We start from the raw sequence: 6,000 nt of genomic DNA, 5'->3' as shown, positions 1-6,000 counted from the left end.
GTAAATCACATCAACTACCTAAATTGACATTACGAGTTGACACTCCTGGGAGTGTTTTTTCAGAAGCTATTAGAAAAAAAATGAAATTTGAGAAGAGCTTTTGGGTCAGCAGTGCTCTATATTTAGAATGTTCAAATAATCATAGATTCTAGCACTTTGTCACCTAGAGAGAAATTAAATGGGATTACCTCCTCTTTTCACTGCTTTTTTTCTTTTTCATTGAACACACCAGAAGTTTCTGTGATGGGACAAATCCCATTCTGAGGCTTGAAAATAGATGTTATACTTTTCAGATGAGGTTAAAAGTGCATTATGATAATTAAAACATAATAGTAATATTATTCACAATGCAATACAAACTCTGAAAAGAGCAAATATTTATTGAGCACTTATGTACCAAGCACTGTTCTTTGTACCTGGGGTATGCATTATCTTACAAAATCCTCAAAACTCCTAAAACATCTTTATGAGGTAGGTTCTATCATTGTCTACTATGGTTTTGGTCAAATGCACTATAATAAAGACTCTTACAAATATTGCATACTTGTTCTGTGCCAAGTGTATTGCTGTGTTAGGGGATTTTGTGTGGCAAAAATGAATGAGGTCCCCAACTCACAACCTCCTGGAGGAGATAGATGGGTGAGCAGATGACTAGAATTTCCAGGTGCCATGTTTTGTGAGAAGATGAATAACTAAGTCTGCTTAGAGCTGGAGCTTGAAGGATGAGCTGCAGTTGGGAGAAAGGCAGAGGGAAGAGGTACAAGTGGGACATTTGGGATGAGGTTCTGGCTGCACGGGAAACAGAGTTCCAGCATAGCTTATGGAGGAAGTACAAGTTAGAGAGTGGCAGGAAATAAAGTTGGAGAAATAGGTGGGAGAAGATTGGGAGGGTCCTCTCTGAAGCTGAAGAGTTTGGAACGGATTCTGTAAGCACCATAGAGCATCCAAGACACAGGCGCTGAGAGACATGATAAGCTTTGGTTTTCAGGGAGATAAGCCTGGCACCAGTCTGTGATGCTCACTGGATGTAAGAGACTGGAAGCCTGGAGAAAACTGGACGAAGTTAATGTCCAGGTACCAAAAGAGGAGGGCCAGAAATAAAGTGGAGAAGCCACACGTATGGTGTGTTTCTGAGCAAAGATATTGAACTTTGAAATTTAGTCACCTAAAATCAGAAATTGTCACACTATATCTATACTTGTGGATTGATGCTGGCAATTACCAGACCTTGTCACTGGAGGGTTTTAGCTAACTGAACAGCTGCATCATGATTGCCACTCGGCTGAGAGCAATCAGGAGATGCCACCCCATTGTAAGATGCATTCTGATTTCAGGTATCTTAAAAGGTGTGTTTAGAATGGATACAATGGGAGCATTGTGTTAAAAATACATCCCATACCTAACCACTTCTCCCTTCTTCCAGTGCCCCACCCTGGTCCAAGCCAACATCAATCATCTCTTTCCCAGATGATGACAGTAACCTCCTAACAGGTCCCCCTGCTTCCGCCCTTACCATCTCCTCCTCTCTCCTAAAGCCCTTCTCAACAGGGTAGCTAGGGCCAAATCATGTTATTCCTCTGTTCAAGATCCCCAGTCGGGGGCGCCTGGCTAGCTCAGTAGGTAGAGCATGTGGTCTCCAGTGTGACTCTTCGTCTCTGGGTCATGAGTTTGAGCCCCACGTTGGGCGTAGAGATTACTTTTAAAAATAAATAAATAAATAAATCCCGGTGGCTTCTCCTCTCACTCAGAGAAAAAATCCAAATCCCCATTCAGAGGCTACAAGACTCCATGGGACTGGTCCCTCCTTAGCTCTCACTCCCATCACCCATCCCCTGCTCCCCTTGCTTTGGTCCCTCCACTCCAGACAAATGGGCCTCCTCCAATACCACACAAGGACTTCCGTCCTGGCTCCGGCAATTGGTACCTGCCACTCCCTCTGCATGACCTGCTCTTCTCCTGGGTTTCTGCAAGGCTCATTCCGAAGTCTGTAACACCATGCCACCTTTTTACAAGGCCTCCTTTGCCTTCCCTTGTCTAAAATTGCTCTCACACCCCCACCCCCAAACTCTCAGGTATTTCCAATCTGCCTCCCCCGCTTTATTTATTTAGTAAGTTAGCACTTACCCCTATGTGGTAGAGCACCTGCTTTACAGGCTCATCCTCATAACCGTCTAGAATGTGACTGTCCTGGTTCAAAACCTATGGGTGATTTTTCAGGCCTGACCAGAGGCGATTTCAAAGGCTCCAACCTGACAAGCTCACAGGGAAAAAGCTGCTATTCCTGCAGCAGACTTGGTTCACAGCCAGTGCATTGGGGTCTCGGAAGGGAGGTGCAGGCAGGGACCCAGGGCCCCTGCCAGACATCCTTTTTCACAGATCTGCACTTCTAGCTCCGGACCATCATTCTTGGCTTTCTCTCTGCGAGGCCTTGGGCACAGAGCTTCAAGGGGCTCCTGCTGAGTCCTCCTTATGGAGGTGGGAGGGGGGAGGAGAGGGTAACCTTGAAGACACTTTTCCCCACTCTGACTCAGTATGCAGTACTGTTTCACTCCTAGCCCTCCCCCACCTTGCCAACTTCTCCCCATCCCCCCCACCCCCCTGCTTCAATCCCAGAATCCATGAACCCATCAAAGATCCTCACTGGTGTGCCATTTAGCGAGGGAAATGAAACAGGAGGGAGTCTGCCCTTTCTCCAGCTTTAGATTCTTGCTTACTCCATCACAGTAAGGGATTTGAAGGCTCAACTCTGATTTTTGGCTTGTTGCTTTAAACAGCTATGCTGACCCCTTTCTTTCTCTCCCAGCTCAGCAGAGCTCCTGACAGTTAGTGTCACAAGGGCAAGGGTTTGGCCTGTGGTTTTGTTCTTTTGTCTTTAATAGACTTTATTTTTCAGAGCAGTTTTAGGTTCACAGCAAAATTGAGCCTCTACTCCCATGAGCCTCCCCCATTGTCAACGTTCCTCACCAGTGGTACATGAGACCCGGAGTCCATAGTTTACCTTAGGGTTTACTCTTGGTGTTGTTCATTCTATGCATTTGGACAAGTTTATAATGACATGTATTCACCACTGTAGTATCATACAGAGTAGTTTCATTGCCCTAAAAATCCTCTATGCCCGGCTTATTCCTCCTTTCCTCCCCTCGACCCCTGGCAACAAGGGATCTCTTTATTGATCCATAGTTTTGCCTTTTCCAGAATGTCACATCCTTGGAATCATATAGTATGTAGACTTTTCAGATTGACTTCTTTCAAGCAGTAATATGTATTTAAGGTTTCTCCCTTTTCGGGGCGCCTGGGTGGCTCAGTCGGTTAAGCGACTGCCTTCAGCTCAGGTCATGATCCCAGGGTTCTGGGATCGAGCCCCGCATCGGGCTCCCTGCTCCGCGGGAAGCCTGCTTCTCCCTCTCCCACTCCCCCTTCTTGTGTTCCCTCTCTCACTGTCTCTCTCTCTCTGTCAATTAAATAAATAAATAAAATCTTTAAAAAAAAGAAAAAAAAAGGTTTCTCCCTTTTCATGGTTTGGAAGCTCATTTCTTTGCAATGCTGAATAATATAACATTGTCTGGATGTACCACAGTTTATTTATCCACTCACCTTCTGGAGGATCCTGGCTGCTCCAAGTTTTGGCAATTATGAGTAAAGCTGCCAAAAACATTCATGTGCAGGTTTTTGTGTAGACATAAATTTTCAGCTCCTTTGAGTAAATACCAAGGAGCATGATGGCTGGATCAAATGGTAAGTATATATTTAATTTTATAAGAAACCACCAAACTGTCTTCCAAAGTGACCACAATTTTTGCATTCCCACCAGCAATAAATGAGAGTTCTATTGCTCCACATCCTCACCAGCATTTGGTATTGCCAGTGTTCCAAATTTTGGCCATTCTTACAGGTGTGTAGTGATATTTTGTTTTAATTCGTATTTCCCTGATGATTTATGATGTGAAGCATCTTTTCATATGTTTACTTGCCACCTGTAAATATTCTTTACTGAGTTATCTGTTAGGGCCAATTTATTTTATCAGCTTGTTTTTTCTTATTGTTGAGTTTTAAGAGTTCTTTGTATATTTTGGATAATAGTCCTTTATCAGATGTGTCTTTTGCAAATATTTTCTCCTGGTCTGTGGTTTGTCTTTTCATTCCCTTGACAGGGTCTCTCACAGAGCAGAAGTTTTTAATTTAAATGAAGTCCAGCTTATCGATTATTTCTTTCATGGATCATGCTTTTGGTGTCATACCTAAAAATTCATCACCAAGATTTTCTCTTATGTTATCTTGTAGAGTTTTATAGTTTCACATTTTACATTTAGATCTGTGATCTGTTTTGAGTTAATTTTTGTGAAGGGTATAAGTTCTGTGTCTGATTCATTGTTTTCCATGTGGATGTCCAGTTGTTCCAGCACCATTTGTTGAAAAGACTATCTTTTGTCTATCATATTGCCTCTGCTCCTTTGTCAAAGAATAGTTGACTATATTTTTGTGGATCTACTTCTGGCCCCTCTATTCTATTCCACTCATCTATTTGTTCTTTCACCAATACTACATTGTCTTGATTACCGTAGCTTTCGAGAAAGCCTTGAAGTCAGGTAATGTCAGTCCTCCACTTAGGCTCTCTTTCAGTATTGTGTTGGCCATTCTGGGTCTTTTGTTCTGTATATAAACTTTGGAATAAGTTTCTGATACCCATAAAACAACTTCCTGGGATTTTGTTGATATTGCCCTGAATCTATAGGTCAAGGTGGGACGAACTGACATCTTGACAATATTGAGTCTTCCTGTCCATGAACATGGAATATCTTTCTGTTAATTTAGTTCTTCTTTGATTTCATTCATCAGAGATTTTTAGTCTCCCTCATATAGATCATGTACATATTTTGTTAAATTTATACCTAAGTATTTGCTTTTGGGGGGGTGCTAATGTAAATAATAATGTTTTTAATTTCCAATTCCATTTGTTCATTGCTGGCATATAGGAAAGTGACTGACTTTTGTATATTAACCTTGTATCCTGTGATCTTGCTATCATTGCTTATTAGATGTGTTTTTTGGTGAATTCTTTCAAACTTTCTACATAAACAATCATGTCATCTGTGAACAGAGACAGTTTTATCTCTTCCTTCCCAAATTATATACCTTTTTTCCCCCTTGTCTTATTGTGTTAGCTAGGACTTTCAGTATGATATTGAAAAGTAGTGGTGAAAGGGGATATCCTTGCTTTGTTCACAATCTTGGACAGAAAGTTTCAAGTTTCTCAATATCAAGTATGATTTAGCTGAGGTTTTTTGTTGATGGTCTTAATCAAGTTGAGGAAGTTTCCCTCTATTCCTAGATTGTTGAGAATTTTTTTTTTATCATGAATCAATGTTGATTTTGTCAAATGCTTTTTCTGTATCTGTTAATATAATCATGTGATTTTTCTCCTTTGCTTGCTGATGTGGTGGATTACATTAATTGATTTTTAATGTCAAACCAGCCTTGCACACCTAGGATAAAACCACTTGATTGTCTTGTATAATTCTTTTTATTCAGTGTTGGATTTGATTTGCTAATATTTTGTTGGTAATTTTTGTATTTATGTTCATGAGAGATATTGGTCTGTAGTTTTTTTGCCTTGTAATGTCTTTGTCTGGTTTTGATGTTAAGGTAGTGCTAGCTTCATAGAATGAGTTAGGAAGTATTCCTTCTGCTTCAATTTTTTGAAAGAGATTGTGTAGAATTGGTACAATTTCTTTCTTAAATGTTTGGTAGAATTCACAGTGAACCCATTTGGGCCTGGTGCTTTCTGAATTGGAAGGTTATTAATTATTGATTCAATGTCTTTAATAGCTATAGGCCTATTCAGCTCATTGGCCAGTTTGTTTGTTTTCCTGCTCTATCTCCAACAATTAGAAAAATACCTGGCACACATTAGGTACTCAGTAAATTTTTTAAATAAATTAATAAGAATCTACTAAATTCTTGGAACAGAATAGATTCTTGGAATAGAGGTAGATTGTTGGA

The sequence above is a fragment of the Halichoerus grypus genome, chromosome 4 (assembly GCF_964656455.1).
Source record: "Halichoerus grypus chromosome 4, mHalGry1.hap1.1, whole genome shotgun sequence".
In the NCBI taxonomy this organism is placed as follows: domain Eukaryota; kingdom Metazoa; phylum Chordata; class Mammalia; order Carnivora; family Phocidae; genus Halichoerus; species Halichoerus grypus.
This window is presented reverse-complemented; position numbering follows the sequence as displayed.